The sequence below is a fragment of the Ranitomeya imitator genome, chromosome 4, assembly GCF_032444005.1.
Source record: "Ranitomeya imitator isolate aRanImi1 chromosome 4, aRanImi1.pri, whole genome shotgun sequence".
Taxonomy (NCBI): Eukaryota; Metazoa; Chordata; class Amphibia; order Anura; family Dendrobatidae; genus Ranitomeya; species Ranitomeya imitator.
Genome location: NC_091285.1, coordinates 542601613 through 542625220, shown reverse-complemented (window position 1 = coordinate 542625220; position 23608 = coordinate 542601613).

The following is a 23608-nucleotide window of genomic DNA, read 5'->3' as shown; positions in this document are numbered from 1 at the left end:
CGTCAGCGTCTAGTGGTAGTAGGTCGAGGTGCACTAGACACTGCGACGTTTGCCTCCAAATTGTCTTTCAAGGGGACAATTACTTTTGGCTCATCCTCCCACTCGGTAGAGCTCTGCGTGGATTCTGGGGCGGAGGGCAATTTTATGTCTTCTGCCTTTGCCCAACGTCACGCAATGGTTATGCTATCTCAACCAGTAACGGTACGAGTGGTGAATGGGTCGACACTCCCCTCACAGATAACACATCAGACCATCCCTTTTACTCTGTCCATGTCACCATCCCATCAGGAGATTATATCTCTGCTCATTATTCCTGAGGGGATTGATGAGATCCTGTTGGGGATACCTTGGTTACGGTACCACTCTCCTCACATCGAGTGGTCCTCTGGCAGAATTCTGGGATGGGGTGAATCATGTGGGGGTAGGTGTCACCGAGAGAGCGTTCAGGTTGCTACTACAGAGGTACCCGCAGATCTATCCTCTCTCCCCAAGCAATATTGGTCTTATGCAGACGTGTTCTCCAAAAAGGCGGCGGAGACCCTTCCGCCCCATCGCCCCTATGACTGTCCTATCGATCTCTTGCCTGGTGCGGAGCCTCCCCGGGGTCGAGTTTATCCATTATCTCTCCCGGAGACGGAGGCCATGTCTCAGTACATTCAAGAGAATCTAGCAAGAGGGTTCATCAGGAAGTCAGTGTCACCTGCTGGGGCAGGGTTCTTCTTCGTGCAGAAGAAGAATGGGGAACTACGTCCATGCATAGACTACAGGGGTCTTAACGCTATCCCGGTTAAGAACAAGTATCCTTTGCCCCTGATATCCGAGCTCTTCGATAGGCTTCGGGGAGCAAGAGTGTTTACTAAATTAGATCTGCGGGGTGCTTATAACCTGATTCGCATCCGTGAGGGGGACGAATGGAAAACGGCGTTTAACACCAGAGATGGGCACTATGAGTATCTGGTGATGCCCTTCGGGCTCTGTAATGCTCCAGCCGTTTTCCAAGACTTTGTCAACGACATCTTCCGGGATATGCTTTCCACCTCAGTTGTAGTCTATCTGGATGATATTCTCATCTTTTCTCCAGATATGGACTCCCACCGGAGAGATGTTGGCAGAGTCTTCGACCTCCTACGGGCAAACTCTCTTTATGCTAAGTTGGAGAAGTGTGTGTTTGAGCAAGAGTCTTTACCGTTCCTGGGCTATATCATCTCCACCCAGGGATTGGCTATGGATCCTGCCAAACTACAGGCTGTGATGGACTGGCAAGAGCCCCATTCTCTTAAAGCGTTGCAGCGCTTTATGGGGTTCATTAACTATTACCGCCAGTTCATTCCCCACTTCTCAACTCTGGTAGCTCCCTTGGTAGCCCTCACCAAGAAGGGAGCAAATCCCAAATTGTGGTCGGAAGAGGTCTCCAAGGCCTTCACTTCTATTAAGTCCCACTTTGCTAGCGCTCCCATCTTACGTCGCCCCGATGTTGATAAGCCATTCCTAATGGAGGTGGATGCCTCATCCGTTGGTGCTGGAGCAGTCCTCTATCAAAAGGATGCTCAAGGTCGGAAGCATCCATGCTTCTTTTTCTCAAAGACCTTTACGTCAGCGGAGAGAAATTACTCCATCGGGGATAGGGAGTTGCTAGCGATGAAGTTGGCCTTTTCAGAGTGGAGACATCTTCTGGAGGGTGCACGGTTTCCTTTCCAGGTCTTCACGGACCACAAAAATTTGGTGTATTTACACACAGCCCAGCGGCTGAATTCTCGTCAGGCCAGATGGTCCTTATTTTTCTCCCGGTTCCATTTTACTCTGCATTATCTCGCCGGGGAGAAGAATATTCGTGCCGACGCTCTCTCTCGCTCCCTTATGTCAACTGAGGAGGAGGAAGAGGAGCCTCGGCTTATTGTCCCTGCTGAGAGCCTGAGAACCATAGCGCCGGTTTCACTGGAGTCTGTGCCTCCGGGCAAGACTTTTGTGCCCATTAATTTGCGACCGGAGGTTCTGTCTTGGGCTCATTCGTCCAGGGTGGGTGGACACTTTGGGACAAAAAGGACATCTGAGCTACTGGCGAGGACGTACTGGTGGCCGCATATGGTCCGGGATGTCAGGGATTATGTTCTGGCGTGTGTCTCCTGCGCCAAAAATAAATCTCCGCGTCAAAGGCCAGCTGGGTTGCTCTATCCCTTGCCAGTGGCAGATAGGCCCTGGGAGATGGTCGGGATGGACTTTGTCGTGGGTTTACCCAAATCTCGCGGCTGTACCATTATTTGGGTCATCACCGATCATTTCTCAAAAATGGTGCATTTGGTGCCACTACCACGGTTACCTTCTGCACGGGCCTTGGCAGCGTTGTTCATTAAACATATCTTCCGCCTACATGGTATGCCTGACAAAATTGTCAGTGACCGAGGTCCCCAGTTTGCGTCTCGGTTCTGGAGAGAGCTTTGTCGTCTACTCAGTATTGAGTTGAATCTCTCTTCCGCTTATCATCCCGAGACGAATGGGTTGGTAGAGAGGGCCAACCAGACCTTGGTCACATACCTGCGACATTTTGTTTCAGCCAGGCAGGATGACTGGGCATCCTTGCTATCATGGGCAGAGTTTGCGCTGAACAACGCCGTAGCCGACTCCACTGGACAAACTCCATTCCTCCTCAACTATGGTCAGCATCCACGGGTACCTGTGCCTATGCCCGTGTCTTCCGCAGACTCCAGGGTGGCAGACTGGGCTGTGGAGGCACGGGATATTTGGGACCGCACTCAGGATGCCATTCGGGCCTCTAAGGAGAGAATGAGGTCCTCCGCCGATGCTCATCGGCGCCCCGCTCCGACCTTTGCTCCTGGCGACTTGGTGTGGCTCTCCGCCCGTAACATCAGGCTGCGAGTTGAGTCCACTAAATTTGCTCCTCGCTACTTGGGTCCCTTCAAGGTCCTCGAACAGGTTAATCCTGTGGTCTACCGTCTGGCCCTTCCTCCACGCCTTTGGTATCACCGACACCTTTAATGTGTCCCTCCTTAAGCCCGTATACATGTCCCGGTTTTCTGAATCATCTGCCGAGACATCTGGTTCGTCTACGGACGATTTCGAGGTGAACGCTATCTTGGGGTACAAGGTGCTACGTGGCAAAAAATATTTTTTGGTGGATTGGAAGGGTTGCGGCCCTGAGGATAGGTCCTGGGAGCCTGCTGAGCACATTCGGGCTCCGCAGCTTATTGCTGCCTTCGAACGTAGCGAGGCCCAAGGAGGGGGGGGGCCCTAGGAGGGGGGGGTAATGTTAGAGGTCGAGTTCCCGCTTCTGCACAGGGGGAATCTCGAGCCATCTCCACTGCCGTCTCCCATTCTGTTCCAGCCGCAGTGGAGTCTGCTCAGCAAAGACGTCGGTCCCAGCGTCTTGCTCAATCTCACTCTGTTCTAAGAGTTACTGCTGCTTCTCCAGCTTCTGCCATTAAAGCCAGTACTGGTCAGCAGCAAGCGGACTTCTCTGGGACTAAGTCATTGTCTGCACATACTGAGCATGCCCAGGGCAAGATCTCCCGTTGGAGATCGAGGGTCAGGTGCTCAGGCTCTGCGGCACATCCCATTGGTCCTCTTGGCAGGTCTTGGAAGGGCAAAAGTTCTGTAGCCACTTCCTGTGCTGCAACTATATAAACTGCGCATGACCGCACGGCCATGCGCTAGTATTGCCTCATAATTATATATGTGTGTGTGTAGATGGATGTATGTCGATGGATGAAAGCTCCTAAATATCCCTCCCTAGAGTTGTTGTCTGCTCGCGGATGTTGGTAGCTATCTAGCGCCCGACTAACCATCTGCACGATACACACATTACAGCGTCCTCTTGCTGTGTTCGCCTGTACGGCGCCGTGCGCTTGCCTAGCGCTTTCCATACACAAGCCTGTGTGGTTGGTGGCGTCCGTCAGTGCGGCATTGCTCGCACTCCTGTGCATTTATATATTTCTAATTAGTTTCCTTACACACCCAGTTGCGGTGTAGTGCCAGCAAGGGTCTAATCGGACTTCAATCCCAGTTGGGGTTAAGTACGCTGACTGCTTGCTCGCGCTTTAGGTGCGGTACCGTGGTCCTGTGATGCAACAGGATTGCTTCCTTCACGCTGGGTGAGGTTGAACCCACGTGTGTTTACTTTAGTGTACCGCAATATAGTCTGCAATTTACTAGCAGCGGGTTTTCACCTGCACGGTGGACCTCGGACTGCGAACGCATCTATATGATCTTTCTGGGTGCGTTCCGCCAGTCCTAACAATAAGTGAATGACTCCATCAGAATGAACTGCAGCTGTAAATCCCTACATGTATGAATATATATATATATATATACATATATATATATATATATATTTATATATATATATAATATATATATGTAATTCTAGACTGCTGTCAGTCACAGGTATAGACATGTTGGATCTGGGACCTAGGGGGGAGATATGGGTAAAAGATTGGCAAAGAAGGAAAGCCAATGGATTTATAGATTGGGAACTTTGGTACCACAGGGCCTAAACGAGAGTTTTGGATTTGGTGCATTTTTGTAATGTTAATTTTCAGAGGATAGTAGTTTGGTAGGGGGTTTATTATTGATCAGTATGTTGTTTTGATAATTACTCTCCTTTTTACGGGTTTGTATTTGTTGTGGGTTTTTTATAAAAAAAAATTTTCTTTTATGATTATCACAGAGTATCTATTGTTAACAATGAGAGATAACCATCTTCATAAGTTGGACGGATGAAATTAGCCATCGACTGGAGGAAGACAGTATTCAAGAGACCATCATTATACACCGGGAATGCATCTGAAGGCTGTAAACCCCTTTGTCCATTATTCCTTGGGCATGCTGTCCCATGGGGGACTTTATAGATTGTTTATATTTTTTATTCTATTGTCTATACTATATATGTATGTCACTATGTTATTGAGGATACTGTAGCAGGTAACCCTTTATAGGATAGGTTGTCTATACTATATATGTATGTCACTATGCTGGTGAGGATATTGTAGCAGGTTACCCTTTACAGGATTCGCTGTTACTAGGGTTGAGCGAAATGGGTCGGCCAGATTCAGAAGTCGCCGACTTTTGGCAAAGTCGGGTTTCATGAAACCCGACCCGACCCCTGTGTGGGGTCAGCCATGAGGTCGGCGATCTTCTGATCTGGAATCGGAATTCCGATACCGAGTTTCGATATGTTTAAGATATCGGGAATCGGTATCGGAATTCATATTTAACTGTAAAATAAAGAAAAAAAAAAAATTGATATACTCACCTTCGGACGCGCCCTGGTTCTCACCGGCAGCCTTCCTTCCTAAGAATGAGCACCTGAAGGGCCTTTGATGACGTCGCGGCTTGTGATTGGTCACGTGAGCGGTCACATGGGCGGTCACGCGACCAATCACAAGCCGCGACGTCATCTAAGGTCCTTCAGGCGCTAATTCTTAGGAAGGAAGCATCCGGGGGCGCGTCCGAGGGTGAGTATATTCCTAATAGGTATATACTCACCCTCGGACGCACCCTGGTTCTAACCCGCAGCCTTCCTTCCTAAGAATCAGTGCCTGAAGGACCTTAGATGACGTCACGGCTTGTCATTGGTCGCGTGACGACCATGTGACCGCTCACGCGACCAATCGCAAGCAGCGATGTCATCGAAGGTCCTTGAAGCTCTCATTCTTGGGAAGGAAGGTTGCCGGTGAGAACCAGGGCGCGTCCGAGGGTAAGTATATCAATCTTTTTTATTTTGATTCTTTATTTTACACTTAAATATGGATCCCAGGGCCTGAAGGAGAGTTTCCTCTCCTTCAGACCCTGGGAACCATTAGAAACCCAATGCACTGCATTGGGTTTCGTGTTTTGGCCGACCCCGACCCCGACTTTTCTATAGGATCGGCCGATTTCACTCGACCCGATTTTTGAAAAAGTGAAACCCGACTCGATCCTATAAAAAGAAAAGTCGCTCAACCCTAGCTGTTACCAACCGCTTTAGTAGTTTTAGTAGATATTTATAGATATATACACCTATATGGTCACATACAATGCACATGTTGGTATACATTCACATCAGGCTTAGATTAAGCACACATGGTAGCCTAAGGGTTATTTTTAGCAATTTTTCATAGTTTAGTTTTATTAGTATTTGTCTTCGACATACACATTAATATATAAAGATACATTTTCACGTATTTTTCTAGCGGGCACATACCCTTACATCGCTAGCTTCAGCCTTCATATTAGGCACTTTTAGCATATTAAACATTTTTGCCTTTTTTTACACATTACACGTACAGGCTTACCTTCTTCTTCTACTCCATGGGCAGTACGCATGCGCGGATTGCAGATCTGAGGAGAGGGTGGCTAGCGGTCATTAGGGGTTGGAGATGCCGCGTCACACATATGTTTGACCCGGCGCCTCCGGCCTCGTGACCGCGATCCAACTCCCCATTGGATACAGGTGTCTGCCGATCTATGTATGCGCCAAAGAGCCCGGGAATAGAGAGTTCCGTGCAGCGGCGCCACATCGGTATCAGCTGATAGGCACTTCCGGTTTCCGTACATCACTATACGCCGGTCTCTGTATTTACACGCGGGTGTACTTGGGACTTACCGCGTCACTTCGCTCCAGCTGAACGTAGTCACCACATCTAAGAGGGTCCAATGAATGAAGTGGTTTACCCTACATAGACCGGCTAACCCCCTGACCTGACACGCCTCCCGAAGAAGCACGGCGAAATGCGCGTCGCGGCAGAGGGACGCCGAGGTATTTCTGCAGGCTGATTGCAAGGTAACCATTTCATCGCCATTTGCCATACACTGTACTCATGTTATTAGCATCATATGCTCAGGTAGTGTTAGCAGTGAGGGTATATTTATTCGGTCTATTTATTTAGAGTATTAGTACAAATTGCCTCATAGCTCACATTGCTGCTAGACTAAAAAACTATATATGTCTGTACTTTTGTTATGGCTTGTTTAGTGGCGGATTGTGATTGTATATGCACACTATACATCAGCCTATATTGTTTGTGAAATTACCTATGGCAGTATAGTCCCTTGTTTGTGGATCTTGCACTCTTTTGTTACATGCAGTTATGGATATTTTTTTAAATCTTTTTATGGTATTTTTTTTGCTAAATAAAATATTGCATTTATATGAGTACCATAGTGGGGGTCATTTATTTACTGATCACGCTACAAGTGAAATAGTCTTATTGTAATGGTACAATACCTACCATATGGAAAGGGGTTGTTATTAAGCTGAGCAACTAGTTGTGAATATATATATATATATATTTATACTACTGTAATGTAATCTCTTAGTATGTACTACAGAGCTGGAATCTATCACTATACGGTTGCCATGTGGCAGCAATATCTGTCTTGGTCTTTGTGTAGTTCTATTTTTCGGTAACAGCACGGTCGTCTGCTGATGTTCCTCTTTACACCACAGTTTAATTAGGGTCTACCTTTGCACTTGTAAACATGGTTATCTAGGTTACGGGACCACTCAGGTATGTTTTGGACCCCCTGTGCTGACACTTTAACTAAGTCACAGGATCAGACTAATATGAAAATCATGTACATGTATCTAACAGAAAAGAGAGAACAGGTAAGGGTGGTTTCACATTTGCGTTTTTTTTTTTGCATTTTTGCGGCAAAAAACGCAAAAAAAAGCATGCGTTTTTTCCCCTATATTTAACATTAAAAACGCATGCTTTTTTTGTATGTGTTTTGACGCGTTTTTTTCTGCATGCGTTGTGTTGCAGAAATGCAACATGTAGTATTTTTAGCGGCGTTTTTTTTGCCGCAAAAAAATGCATGCCTTTTTTTGCGGCAAAAAATTGCATTGCTGTCTATGTAAATGCATGTGTTTTTAACCACATGCGTTTGGATTTTTTAAACATAAAAACACACTGATAAACCACCCCACACCATAAAATTGATAAAGGGATCCTACCCCTAACCCTAACCCTAACCCTAATCCCTTTAAGGGTAGGGTTAGGGTTAGGGGTCGGTTTAGGGGTAGGGTTAGGGTTAGGATCCCTTTAGGGTTAGGGTTAGGGGTAGGGTTAGGATCCATTTAGGGTTAGGGTTAGGGTTAGGGGTAGGGTTAGGGTTAGGGTTAGGATCCCTTTAGGGTTAGGGTTAGGGGTAGGGTTAGGATCCCTTTAGGGTTAGGGTTAGGATCCCTACCCCTAACCCTACCCCTAACCCTAGCTCTTTCTGTTTATAGTGGGTTTTTTACTTTATTTTGATGATTGGCAGCTGTCACACATTTATCTGCATGCGTTTAAAAAATGCAAACGCATGAAAAAACGCATGTAAATGCGTCAAAACGCCGCGTTTTTTTCACCACATGCAAAAACGCATGCGTAAAAAAACGCAGCGTTTGCACGCGTTTACATGCGTTTTTTCACCATGCGTTTTTTTTTTTTAAACGCATGCATTTTGAAACGCAAGTGTGAAACCAGCCTAACACTGCACAATGCCAGGACACTCTGTGGCCACATTACATGAGTTACTTCTATTTTTCATCTGCTACAATTACTGAAGTTAAATTACTATCATTTCTTCTTTCACATTTTGTGCCAGTGAAGAATTAGTGACACCAACACTTTTTTTTCTGTGATGAATTACATAATCTTCAGACCATATTATCTGACTAATTTCTGGTAATTTGATATTTCATTAAGCAAAGTCTCATTGTCTAAGTCCATGTGTCCAAGCAGAGGGAGTCCGTAATCCCCAATAGCTGTGACTTGTTCTTGTTAACATTTGAGTCTTGATATGTATTGAGTTCTAATACTTCAGAATGTAGTGGACCACAGTGATAAGCTGTAGCATTGTGACATACATCTTTGATTTCCTAATACCCTGCATCAAACACATACATCAAGTGCAGGACAGTGTTTGCCTACAACATCAATCAATTGAATGGGCCACACTTGGCTTTAGTCATTGTTTGCAAGGAGTTAATGAGCACTAAGGATGAAAACTGCAGATCAATAGCAGAAATCATTACAAGTTTGCTAATGGGGTTTTCTGTAATTGTGCAAAATGCAGTTTAGCAGTCATCATATTCAGCGGTGATCCAGAGCGGCTGGGCGTCAGGGCTGATATCCCGAGCATAAACTGTCATCTTATCCTCCATAGCCGGAGCGACACTGTCCTGAAACATCAGAGGTGTTAAAAACCATTTTGTGGCTCCAACATGCTGTCTGGTCCATGTACACCATGCACTCTGCTGACGCTCCTGTCATCGCCCGCAAAGTAAATAAATCAGTGAAACATAATCAAAATAAAATCGTGTATTTTCCTCCTGCTTCCTTGGAAGAAGTGCCAAGTGTTTCCCCCAGAGACCCCTCTCACTTTCTGCATTGCTGATTTACATTGACACAGACTAGCACTGTGAGCACAGGGGAGACAGGACGACTTCTTGACAGATCTATTCTTAGAACATTTGTTTAGACGGATGCATTTATTTGGAAGTGGGGAGCAGGTTGGGGTTTGTAGGAAACAGGGGTCACATTATTTCCCACATTTTACATCTCCTTCAGAATGCTCTCCTGCTTGTGGGTACATTGTAAAAAGTCATGTTAAAGCAATAAGAAAGACTTAAAGGGAATTTGTGCAGTCATATACAATGCAGGCGACAACAGGCATGTAAATCAGACAGAGAGTATTGTTATTTGTTAGCGCTTCAGAGAGGCATAGGGAATGATTAATTGCTTTATTTAAAATGCTTCTTGGAGTGTTGTTTCATGGGATGCAGCAGAGCCTAAAGGTATGCAATATGTTAGCATTGTGTATGGATGTAAATATTGAAAGAAATCTGTTTGTTGTGTGACAACATCGATATCAATAGCTTTCCTGCTAACTGTCAGCATATTGTATTACCCAGCAGCCAAGACATGTTCTATATAAGTTAGAAAATAGAAAGCAGCGGTTGTCGGGCCTTAACTCACACTTCTGCTCTCCGTAGGTGACTGTTAGTTTCCATTTTATCAAGTTATCATCCTTTTAATATTAATTTGATTTTTAGACAGTCTAATCTAAGTTGACATCAGCTATTTGTTGCAATAAATGAAAAATATGGTGGTTCAGAGTCCGCACTGCCCAAGGTTCAAAGATTCGATGTGTGATCATATCTTTGGACCTTTGGGCAGCATGGACACTGAACTACCATGTTCCTCATTCTTTGCATCACCTCTCCTTGGTGGTCTTGCTGCAGCCTTTACCTGCTTCTATAGGAGTTTTGACTGTCACGACTCCAAAAGGTGAGAGTACCTATAATATTTTACACCACTCGGTTATCAGATACGACCCCATTTGCACTAATTGTCTCTCCAGTTTTACCATTTGTTTTATCAGCTCTTTGATGACTTAATTTGAACCAGAAATGTCCAATACTATTCTTTTGCATTTTTGGCGCATGGTGTTGCATATTAGGCTTTGGTCTTTTTAAAATGAGTCACTCTCCTTTTTCTAATTACTATTTTTTCATGTAATACAAAAAGAGTTAACAGCCAGGATTGGACTGACACAGAGGGACATCGGATGATTCTTTGGTGGGCCCCGGGTCCTTGACAGGCCCCTGAGAAACATTTAGGGAGGGTCCGCCAGTAATGGCACTGGATTCAACAGAATATGCTTCCACAGGTGCCTCCAGCTTCCTGCACCACAAGCGTTTACATAGACGCTGGGCTATCAGAGGCTGGGAGCAGACATAAGCAGCCATCTGCTATCTGACTCTGATAGGCCATCGGTCATTTTAACAAGCACGTCGGTTATGAAACAGCAAGAGGATGTCACTCACCTTGGAAGCACTGGCAGGTAAGAAAATTATTTTACTTTTCTCTGTGTATGTGGCAGCAAGGGAAACATAGGGGCCTAGGACAAGGGACATAGGGGCCCAGGATGAGGAACATACAGACTCAACATGGAGGAATATAGGAGCCCAGGACAGAGAATGTAAGGGTACATTATTACGGACATAGCGGCCCAAATAGGGGTAAAAAGGGACCCAAAATAGAGGACATAGGAGCCCAAGATGGTGGACATAGGAATTGAGTATGGTGGACATAGGAGTTAAGGATGGGGAATATTGCTACTCAGGATGGAGAACATAGGACCCAAGATGGGGGATAATAAAGGTCCAAGATGGGGACCATGACTATGATTAGGGATGTGTGCTAAAACTAGTCAGTCATGGCTTCATTTCTCTGTAAACCGATCTGCTATGTGCTATGTTTTCTGGTTTTAATGTTTTTGTGAAATACCTTCAAGTTTCACTAACCTGAGGAGGTTTTGCTGGTGAATCTACCTTGCTCCTACAGCCTTGGCATGGGTGGCTCTGTGCGCTGTTCCTCCTTGTGGCATAGGTGTTTTCAGAGTTGGTGAGCTGACTTCTGATTTCTTTCACATTTCATTTTTGTAACATGGTCTTCAATTAATTTGTTAGGAAAATCACTTTTTTGAATGTGCAAAATAACAAATCTTGCTTATACTCAATGGCCCAAATTTGTGGGTGTATTTTGTAGTATGGAATTCCATAGAAAACAAACTAAATGTTTTTGGGCAAATCAGCTGGATGTACTCATTTATACTGAGCACCGTACATATAGCAATAAGAACCCTTTATTTGCATCCAGCAGCTAAAGTATTTATAAAGTATTTATTAACTACATTTTGTCTCAGGAGTTTTCTCTCACTAGAAGAATAGCACAGGGTTTTCCACTCTCCATACTATTTTCAATCTATCGATTGAATCATTGGCAGAGGCTATCAGTTACAATGTAAATATAAAAGTAGCAGTATTACCAGCAGAGCATAAGATTGCTTTGTTCACAGATGACTTAATTTTGATTAACACAGATCTAAGTAACTCTTAGGACAATGCTTTATAGAATCTTCAAGAACTTAGCAATATATACTATTATAAAATGAATAAAACAGAATCTCAGATTTTACCAATATGCATGCCATCCACCCTTCTTCATCATCTGAAGTGACGTATTACTCTAGATACCTTGAGTACATTACTGTCACATCTCCACCCAGATCTCCTACAGCTACATCTGCTTAGGTCACCAGGCACTGTAATATTTGCCTTTCAATTGCCACTGGTGCTACAGGAAATGTGCTAACCATTCGGGTGCAGCTCAGCTAGGCTAATGGGTGTGCTGCTGTGCAGCAGTTGCAATCATCTCCCTCCTGTGCCAATGGGATAATACCCATTTTGTTCTTGTGCATACAGCAGATGGAACAGCAACACAGGAACATGAATTGACATTCTACGGGATTATGACCTAAGCCAACACATTTGGAAAGTCCCAACTCATACCTTTAAATGCTTAACCAGACTACAGATCCCTATTAGCCTTGTCATGGACCTGCTCCTATTTGGCCAATGAGATGTGCCTATTTTACAGGAAAGAAGTAAACACTTGTAGATATTAAGTGGAAACCATTGGACTGTTTACGCCTCACTATAGTCTTATCAGAAGCGGGACATTTTTACAGAGTGCTTGAAGTTTCTATATTTTTGAAAATCTTGGGTGGGTTCTAGATGACAGGCAAAACACAGTAGATATTTTACTTGTACGAGTGTAAAGAACACATTAGATTGATAGAGAAGAGACTGTCACAACAGAGATTTACTTGGCATGTCTGTGAGTAAAATAAGAAATGTAGGTCGGGGCAAAATTGAGTAGGGCATTGCAGGTTAAGTCTAAGCCTTGAAAATGTAATGTACATGTAACCCTTTAAACAAATTATTACCAAGCGTGCTACTAATATTTAAATCCCTCTTGAATTTGTTAACTATTTTTGGTCTGATGTCCAGGATCACTAGGCAAGTAGCTCCCTCACATCCTCAGTAGGCAGTAGCTATGATATAAATCTATGGCAGAACATGGAGCCGTAAGCTCCCCGCCATGCTATTCTCTTATGCATAAGTCACATCTAGTTGTACAGTATCTAAGCCCTGGAGGACATTGGGTGTCCATTAAAAACAAAGCTGAGCTTAAGAGAAAATGATTCTATACTCTGAAACCTGAGTGATAACAGCTGATCACAGGGTCTCACTTTAGGGTGCATGGCTGCCATCCATTTGCTGTCAGGAGGAGCCACATTATATGATAAAGTTATCTGAATAACCTCTTTGAGAACCTCAATCTTCTCGTACTCTGTTTGTGTGATGATTATATAATGTATCCAACTTTAGTTTTCAAGTTGCATGTAAACCCAATAAATGTAGCATGTTATCACTAAATTACAATGTATGAACTGTAAATGTCTTTCTTGGCTCATGTTTGTTACCATATAACCACTAGAGCCGTTGCCTATTTTACCGCATACAACAATTTTTTCTAGTATTCAAAGTAGTCAGCATATCTGGGCAGACCATACTAAATAAATGAAAAATAAATCTGCATCATTGTATCCTAAATTTCAAAACTCAAATCGTTCTGTCACGCTGGTATAAATTGCTGAAAAACGGCATCTTCACTTGTCGTTTTCCAAAGTAATATCTTAGTAGTGAGCCAAAGCTAGTTTAATATATATCTAATCTCAATATCTTCCATTGTGCGGTAGAAAGGTAGCCTACAGAGAAAGTTCTATTGGCATACGATTCGTTCAGCATCAAATCATTTCTTTCCATGGTAGCGGTATAAACAGTGTCTTCAGACCTGTTGGAATTGCAGCAGAATGCTTCATAACAGTAGTAATCAAACACGATTTTTTATTCATGAACCACACTGCCGCTTGAAAATGGCATGATTTTGTCATCCATCTGCTCTCGGTAATTTTCTCTCTCTCTATCCATGTGCTCGGCTGATATTTATCCTGCTTATAACTGGAAAAGCTAACATAAAATTTATAGCAATTTTAAGCAGAAGCCAATTTGGGGACAAAAAAGAAACAGTAGGTATAATTCATATTGCTCCTACATGAAATAGCATTTGACGGTATTTAAACATCCCAGACACAAAGCTTTTTAGATGGATTTTGCTCTCTCTTCGACAGGAATTAAAATTATTGCAAGCCAAAGAGATGATTATATTTATTGGATCCATTATAGTGAATGGTGGGCAATTTATGTGAAAAAAATACTTAACGATCTGATCTAAAAAAAAAAAATAACAATGAATGATTATTGCTATATTTAATTTAGTAAAATGGTCAGGTCTACAATAGAGAGATCTAAAAAGCACATCATTCAACCACTTAAAAGGCATTTCTGGGCTTGAAATACGCAAATGTATTTATATGTGTTTGAATGTTCCCCATATGATGACACTGTAGCTCAGAAGTATTATTTTTTATTTCCATTATCTTTCCCTGCTCCGTGATACAGTTTTGCTTTGATGCTGCCAGGGCTTACCTACATAAAGGACTACATTTCTTATGATTGTTCTCCGCTCCAAGAGACATTGCCTCTATTTACTATTGCTTGCATGCTTTTTTACTACAATTTGGAAGTTCTTGCTATAATTGCTTTACATCTGCTCTGCTATTCTTTGTACTCTACATTATTGGATACTAGTGTTGAGCCACCTCCCTAGTGTTCGGGTTCGGTTCGTCGAACAGGGACATGTTCGACAAAATGCTCGTCGAACGTTCGACGAACACCGTCGAACCCCATTGAAACCAATGGCAGGCAATCACAAACACATACAAACACATGGAAAGCACATAGAAAACACCTTAAAAGGTGTCCAAAAGCTGACAAACTACTCAGGAGTAGTGTTGAGCGATACCGTCCGATACTTGAAAGTATCGGTATTGGATAGTATCGGCCGATACCTGAAAAGTATCGGATATCGCCGATACCGATATCCGATACCAATACAAGTCAATGGGACACCAAGTATCGGAAGGTATCCTGATGGTTCCCAGGGTCTGAAGGAGAGGAAACTCTCCTTCAGGCCCTGGGATCCATATTAATGTGTAAAATAAAGAATTAAAATAAAAAATATTGATGTATTCACCTCTCCGGTGGCCCCTGGACATCACCGCGGGTAACCGGCAGGCTTCTTTGTTTAAAATGCGCGCGTTTAGGACCTGAGGAATGACGTCGCGGCTTCTGATTGGTCGCGTGGCGGTCACATGGGCGGCACGCGACCAATCAGAAGCCGCAACGTCATTCCTCAGGTCCTAAACGCGCGCATTTTAAACAAAGAAGCCTGCCGGTTACCCGCGGTGATGTCCAGGGGCCGCCGGAGAGGTGTATATATCAATATTTTTTATTGTAATTCTTTATTTTACACCTCACTATGGATCCGATACCGATACCCGATACCACAAAAGTATCGGATCTCGGTATCGGAATTCCGATACCGCAAGTATCGGCCGATACTTGCGGTATCGGAATGCTCAACACTACTCAGGAGACACAACAAACACATGGAAAAGTCACAACTACATATAGTCATGCGAAAAGAAAAGATGTGGAGGAGTAAAAGGATGAGACACAGATATAGGCATGTCATGCCCTTCTAAAATCAAGAAAGGCTGGAGTAAAAATCTAAACTCACTCTACCAACACCCAGACGTCTTGACTAAAAAAATAAAAAAATAAATATCTTTAGGTAGAATGGAAGCGGGTCCATTCAGAACACTTTCCTTAGAAGACGTAGTGGTACCCCCATTGGGAGTTGTGCCAAAAAATGAACCCAATACATTCAGACTAATCCACCATTTGTCATATCCAATAGGCAGGTCAGTAAACGACAACATCAACGCGGAACCAAGTACAGTACTATGTACTGTACCTCCTTTGACGAGGCAATCAGGCGGCTCAAGAAGTTGGTAAGGGGCACCCTAATGGCCAAAACAGACATTGAGGGGGCGCTCTAGTTACTACCTGTGCCTCTGAATAGTGTCCTCCCATTGGGCTGCTTCTGTGAAGGAGCATACTACATAGATCGCTGTTTTATATATAAACTCACAGAAAAAAACATGGGTCCCATATAGTGACCAATTACAGTCGAATTGACTAGATGTGTATACCCATATATTAAAAGGACTAGTAGGTGTATACTCCCAAAACATATGTAAACATATGTAAACATATTTTAGTGGATTGGTTCTGTACACTTTTGTTCAATTGTTTTCCAACTAGGTGTTTTTTGTCCTTTCTTCATTTATATTGTTGTATGTCTTTTGTATTTTTCAATAAAGTTTACTTACCTTTTATCATATTTGTGTATGGAACTCCATTTCTGTGTGTGTTTACATAGATCGCTGTTTGCCCATGGGGTGCTCCATATCCTGTTCACTATTTGAGGCGTTTAGTTGCTTCCTCGAATGTGTTGTCAAGGACGTTTGTAAGGCGGCACATATTATCCATTACCTTGACGACTTCTTATGCCTGGGCCCAAAAGAATCGCCACAGTGTGAAAACACGCGGTAGTCCACCTGTGAGAAGGAGAGAGCTGGAGGGAGAGTGGACACCCCAGAGCCGAGGGGTTAGATTGAGAAAGAAAGAAGGCGGTGTAGCTTGCTTCATGGGTGGGGTACTCTGCTGAATAGCAGAAACTGATGCTAGGTCCAAAAGGATTTCCTGGGCCAAATGCCGTTTAAAAAATAGTACTTAGTAAACAGGTGGTGTAGCTTGCTTCATGGGTGGGGTACGCTGCTGAGTAGCACCAAATTCTACTAGGCCCAAAAGGAATTCCTGGGCCAGATGCCGTTAAAAAATAGTACTTAGGTAAACAGGCAGTGTAGCTTGCTTCATGGGTGGGGTACTGTGCTGAGTAGCACAAAATGCTATTAGGTACAAAACGATTTCCTGGGCTAGATGCAGTTAAAAATTAGTAATTAGATCAACAGGCGGTGTAGCTTGCTTCATGGGTGGGGTACACTGCTGATTAGTAGCACTAAATTCTGCTAGGCCCAAAAGGATTTCCTAGGCTAGATGCTGTTACAAAATACTAGTTAGGTAAACAGGTGGTATAGCTTGCTTCATGGGTGGGGTACACTGCTGAGTATCACTAAATTCTGCTAGGCCCAAAAGGATTTCCTAGGCTAGATGCCGTTACAAAATAATACTTAGGTAAACAGGCGGTGTAGCTTGCTTCATGGGTGAAGTACGCTGCTGAGTAGCACCAAATTCTACTAGGCCCAAAAGGATTTCCTGGACTAGATGCCGTTACAAAATAGTAGTTAGGTAAACAGGCAGTGTAGCTTGCTTCATGGGTGAAGTACGCTGCTGAGTAGCACCAAATTCTACTAGGCCCAAAAGTATTTCCTGGGCTAGATGCCATTACAAAATAGTAGTTAGGTAAACAGACGGTGTAGCTTGCTTCATGGGTGGGGTACGCTGCTGAGTAGCACCAAATTCTGCTAGGCCCAAAAGGATTTCCTGGGCTAGATGCAGTTAAAAATTAGTAATTAGATTGACAGGCGGTGTAGCTTGCTTCATGAGTGGGGTACGCTGCTGAGTAGCACTAAATTCTACAAGGCCCAAAAGGATTTCCTGGGCTAGATGCCATTACTAAATAGTAGTTAGGTAAACAGGCGGTGTAGCTTGCTTCATGGGTGGGGTACGGTGCTGAGTAGCACCAAATTCTACTAGGCCCAAAAGGATTTCCTGTGCCAGATACCATTAAAAAATAGTACTTAGGTAAACAGGTGGTGTAGCTTGCTTCATGGGTGGGGTACTGTGCAGAGTAGCACAAAATGCTATTATGTGCAAAAGGATTTTCTGGGCTAGATGCAGTTAAAAATTAGTAACTAGATCAACAGGCGGTGTAGCTTTTTATCATGGGTGGGGTACGCTGCTGAGTACCATTAAATTCTACTAGGCCCAAAAGGATTTCCTGGGCTAGATGCCATTACAAAATAGTAGTTACTAGTTAGGTAAACAGGCGGTGTAGCTTGCTTCATGGGTGAAGTACGCTGCTGAGTAGCACCAAATTCTACTAGGCCCAAAAGGAATTCCTGGGATAGATGCCGCTAAAAAATAGTACTTAGGTAAACAGGTGGTGTAGCTTGCTTCATGGGTGGGGTGCTGTGCTGAGTAGCACAAAATGCTATTAGGTACAAAACGATTTCCTGGGCTAGATGCAGTTAAAAATTAGTAATTAGATCAACAGGCGGTGTAGCTTGCTTCATGGGTGGGGTACACTGCTGATTAGTAGCACTAAATTCTGCTAGGCCCAAAAGGATTTCCTAGGCTAGATGCTGTTACAAAATACTAGTTAGGTAAACAGGTGGTATAGCTTGCTTCATGGGTGGGGTACACTGCTGAGTATCACTAAATTCTGCTAGGCCCAAAAGGATTTCCTAGGCTAGATGCCGTTACAAAATAATACTTAGGTAAACAGGCGGTGTAGCTTGCTTCATGGGTGAAGTACGCTGCTGAGTAGCACCAAATTCTACTAGGCCCAAAAGGATTTCCTGGACTAGATGCCGTTACAAAATAGTAGTTAGGTAAACAGGCAGTGTAGCTTGCTTCATGGGTGAAGTACGCTGCTGAGTAGCACCAAATTCTACTAGGCCCAAAAGTATTTCCTGGGCTAGATGCCATTACAAAATAGTAGTTAGGTAAACAGACGGTGTAGCTTGCTTCATGGGTGGGGTACGCTGCTGAGTAGCACCAAATTCTGCTAGGCCCAAAAGGATTTCCTGGGCTAGATGCAGTTAAAAATTAGTAATTAGATTGACAGGCGGTGTAGCTTGCTTCATGAGTGGGGTACGCTGCTGAGTAGCACTAAATTCTACAAGGCCCAAAAGGATTTCCTGGGCTAGATGCCATTACTAAATAGTAGTTAGGTAAACAGGCGGTGTAGCTTGCTTCATGGGTGGGGTACGGTGCTGAGTAGCACCAAATTCTACTAGGCCCAAAAGGATTTCCTGTGCCAGATACCATTAAAAAATAGTACTTAGGTAAACAGGTGGTGTAGCTTGCTTCATGGGTGGGGTACTGTGCAGAGTAGCACAAAATGCTATTATGTGCAAAAGGATTTTCTGGGCTAGATGCAGTTAAAAATTAGTAACTAGATCAACAGGCGGTGTAGCTTTTTATCATGGGTGGGGTACGCTGCTGAGTACCATTAAATTCTACTAGGCCCAAAAGGATTTCCTGGGCTAGATGCCATTACAAAATAGTAGTTACTAGTTAGGTAAACAGGCGGTGTAGCTTGCTTCATGGGTGAAGTACGCTGCTGAGTAGCACCAAATTCTACTAGGCCCAAAAGGAATTCCTGGGATAGATGCCGCTAAAAAATAGTACTTAGGTAAACAGGTGGTGTAGCTTGCTTCATGGGTGGGGTGCTGTGCTGAGTAGCACAAAATGCTGTTGGGTACAAAAGGATTTCCTGGGCTAGATACAGTTAAAAATTAGTAATTAGTTGAACAGGTGGTGCAACTTGCTTCATGGGTGGGGTACGCTGCTGAGTTGCACCAAATTCTACTAGGCCCAAAAGGATGTCCTGGGCTAGATGCCGTTAAAAAATAGTACTTAGGTAAACAGGCAGTGTAGCTTGCTTCATGGGTGGGGTAATCTGCTGAGTAGCACAAAATGCTATTAGGTACAAAAGGATTTCCTGGGCTAGATACAGTTAAAAATTAGTAATTAAATCAACAGGCGGTGTAGCTTGCTTCATGGGTGAAGTACGCTGCTGAGTAGCACTAAATTTTACTAGGTCCAAAAGGATTTCCTGGGCTAGATGCCATTACAAAATAGTAGTTAGGTAAACAGGCGGTGTAGCTTGCTTCATGGGTGGGGTACGCTGCTGAGTAGCACCAAATTCTACTAGGCCCAAAAGGATTTCCTGGGCCAGATGTCATTAACCCCTTCATGACCTTGGGATTTTTCGTTTTTCCGTGTTCGTTTTTCACTCCCCTCATTCCCAGAGCCATAACTATTTTATTTTTCCGTCAATTTGGCCATGTGAGGGCTTATTTTTTGCAGGACGAGTTGTACTTTTGAACGACATCATTGGTTTTAGCATGAAGTGTACTAGAAAACGGGAAAAAAATTCCAAGTGCGGTGAAATTGCAAAAAAAGTGCAATCCCACACTTGTTTTTTGTTTGGCTTTTTTGCTAGGTTCAATAAATGCTAAAACTGACCTGCCATTATGATTCTCCAGGTCAGTACGAGTTCATAGACACCTAACATGACTAGGTTATTTTTTATCTAAGTGGTGAAAAAAAATTCCAAACTTTGCTAAAAAAAATAAAAATAAAAAAATTGCGCCATTTTCCGATACCCATACCGTCTCCATTTTTCGTGGTCTGGGGTCGGTTGAGGGCTTATTTTTTGCGTGCCGAGATGACGTTTTTAATGATAGCATTTTGGTGCAGATACGTTCTTTTGATCGCCCGTTATTGTATTTTAATGCAATGTCGCGGCGACCAAAAAAACGTAATTCTGGCGTTTTGAATTTTTTTCCCGCTACGCTGTTTAGCGATCAGGTTAATGCTTTTTTTTAGTTGATAGATCGGGCGATTCTGAGCGCGGCAATACCAAATATGCGTAGATTTTATATTTTTTTAATTGATTTATTTTGATTGGGGCGAAAGGGGGGTGATTTAAACTTTTATATTTTTTTTATTTTTTTAACATTTTTTTCAACTTTTTTTTTTTACTTTTGCCATGCTTCAATAGCCTCCATGGGAAGCTAGAAGCAGGCACAACTCAATAGCCTCTGCTACATTGCAGCGATCTGCTGATCGCTGCTATGTAGCAGAAATGGAGGTGTGCTGTGAGCGCCGACCACAAGGTGGCGCTCACAGCCACCGGCGATCAGTAACCATAGAGGTCTCAAGGACCTCTATGGTTACAATGGAGACGCATCGCCGACCCCCGATCATGTGACGGGGGTCGGCGATGACGTCATTTCCGGCCGCCCGGCTGGAAGCGGTAGTTAAAGGCCGCTGTCTGCGTTTGACAGCGGCATTTAACGAGTTAATAGGTGCGGGCAGATCGCGATTCTGCCCGCGCCTATTATGGGCACATGTCAGCTGTTCAAAACAGCTGACATGTCCCGGCTTTGATGCGGGCTCACCGCGGAGCCCTGCATCAAAGCAGGGGATCTGACCTCGGACGTACTATCCCGTCCGAGGTCAGATAGGGGTTAAAAATAGTACTTAGGTAAACAGGTGGTGGGTAGCTGGGCTACTCTGCTGATGAGCAGACACTGAATCCCAGGCCATAGTATAAGTAAATAACTCTGCAGACGACCCCACCCACCTGGAATTGATGATGGCAACATCATGTAAAACTCAGCAAGGGGACTAAATAAACGAGTCTCCATTTTTTCCAAAAATTCGGCCACAGACACCACTTAAGTGGCATCAATTTCGCCAGAGTTTTTTAAAACGGTTGGTGAGGCGATTTTCAAAAATCATCAAGCTTTTAGTCTCCCCAAGATGACACGGGTAGAAAAGTCCATGCGGTTCCAGGATTTGTTCATCTTGATGAACGTTAGTCTGTCTACATTGTCACTGGACAGCCGCGTGCGCTTATCTGTCAGCACACCACCAGCAGCGCTGAACACACGTTCAGAGAGAACGCTGGCTGCGGGGCACGACAAAATCTCCAAGGCGTGAGTGGCGAGCTCAGGCCATTTTTCAAGATTGGAAGCCCAAAATGAGCAAGGGTCCAGTTCCACAGTCATGGCATCGATGTTAACTTGGAGATACTCTTGTACCATTCTCTCTAGGCGTTGGCTGTGCGTCAGACTTCTTGTCTCCAGTGGCCTTGCAAAGGATGGTCTAAAAAAATCTTGAAACGATTGGAAAAAATTGCTGTTACCACCAGATACGATGTTACTGTTAAGGTTTGAGTGATGATTCGATAGTCCCACTGTTGGCAAGTTAGAACTCAGAGATTCACTATGTGCACCGCTGGTGTTTTGTGGAAAAGCAGATGTTAGATTCTGTAACAGTCACTGCTGATACTCCTGCATGCGTGAATCCCTTTCTACGGCAGGAATTATTTTGCCATATTTGCTTTGGTACCGGGGATCTAAGAGTGTGGCAACCCAGTAGTCAGCATTACTTCGGATTCTGACAATCCGAGGGTCATGTTGCAGGTAGTGCAGCAAGAAGACACTCATGTGTCTTGCGCATCCAGGACGACCAAGTCCTTGTTGTCTTGGTGGTGGCGAGGTGAGAATCATGCTTCCTTCGTCTGCCCTCTCCCCCCAACCTCGCACAGCAGAAATTTGATCAAGGTCTCCCTCATCTGATGAGTCTTCCATGCCCAGCGCTAGTTCATCCTCCACTTCTTCCTCGCCTCCTGCACCTTCCTCAACAGTTTGGCTGCTACCATGCGCCCTCGGTAATCCCTCTCCCCCAGCCTCCAATGCCAGCCTCCTTGGTGCTGCCAACCTTCTTGACCTTGGAGATATGATCCCTTCCACATACGACTCCTCCTGTTCCTCCTCCTCCTCTTCCTGTTGTTCCACCACCTGACTCCGAACACAGTGTAAGGTGTGCTCCAGCATGTAAATCACCGGAATGGTCATGCTGATAATGGCATCGTCAGCACTAACCATCTTCGTTGCTATTTCAAAACTGTGCAATTGGGTGCATATGTCCCTGATCTGAGACCACTCCTGCAGCGTGATTTGCCCCACCTCTTGATCTCGTTGGCCCAGGCTATACGTCATAACGTATTGCACCAGGGCTCGTCGTTGCTGCCACCATCGCTGCAACATGTGCAGAGTTGAATAACACAGTGTGGGCACATCACATTTCAGCAGGTGAACTGGCAAGCCCAACGACTTCTGTAGAGATACAAGTCGTCGAGCTGCGGGATGCGAATGGTGGAAGTGAGCACACAGCGTCTGTGCCCTCTGCAGAAGCCCATCTAGTCCGGGATAGTGGGATAAAAATTGCTGGACAACCATGTTCAAAACGCGAGCCATACAAGGCATGTGTGTGACATTGCCCCGGCGAAGGGCCGCACCCAGGTTTGCAGCATTGTCGCACACAGCCTTCCCTGGCTGCAGGTTGAGTGGAGACAACCATTGATGGAACTCGGTCTCCAGAGCTGACCAAAACTCAGCTATGTGACTCACATTTCCCAGACATTTCAATGTAAACACTGCCTGATGCCGTTGAGCCCTGGTGACTGCATAGTGAGGAGGTGTGCAGGATTCCTTCTGCGCAGTTACAACGCGGCTGGCATTACCAGACAGGCTTTGGGTGCAGGTGGAGGACGGAGAGGAGGTTGAGGAGGCAGAAGCAGTGGAGGAACTTCTAGATACAGAGGATTGACGAGCAACTCGTGGCAACGGCAAGACTTGGACAGCAGCCCCTTCTCCTGATGTCGCCGTAGTTACCCAGTGCCCAGTCACCGACATGTAACGCCCCTGTCCATGTCTACTCGTCCAATTGTCTGTGGTGAAATGCATCCTGTCACACACAGAGTTTCTCAAGGAAGTGGTGATGTTGTGTGCGTCATGCTGGTGAAGCGCAGGCACAGCTTTCTTTGAGAAGTAGTGGCGACTGGGCATCTGGTACTGGGGCACTGCGACGGACATAAGGTCTCAAAAATCCTCTGTCCCCGGCAAACTGCTGGTCTGTGAAGAAGGTGCAGGCAGAGATGTTATGTTGTCTTGATCAAAATGTGGTGTCGATGTTGGAGAGCGCTCAACA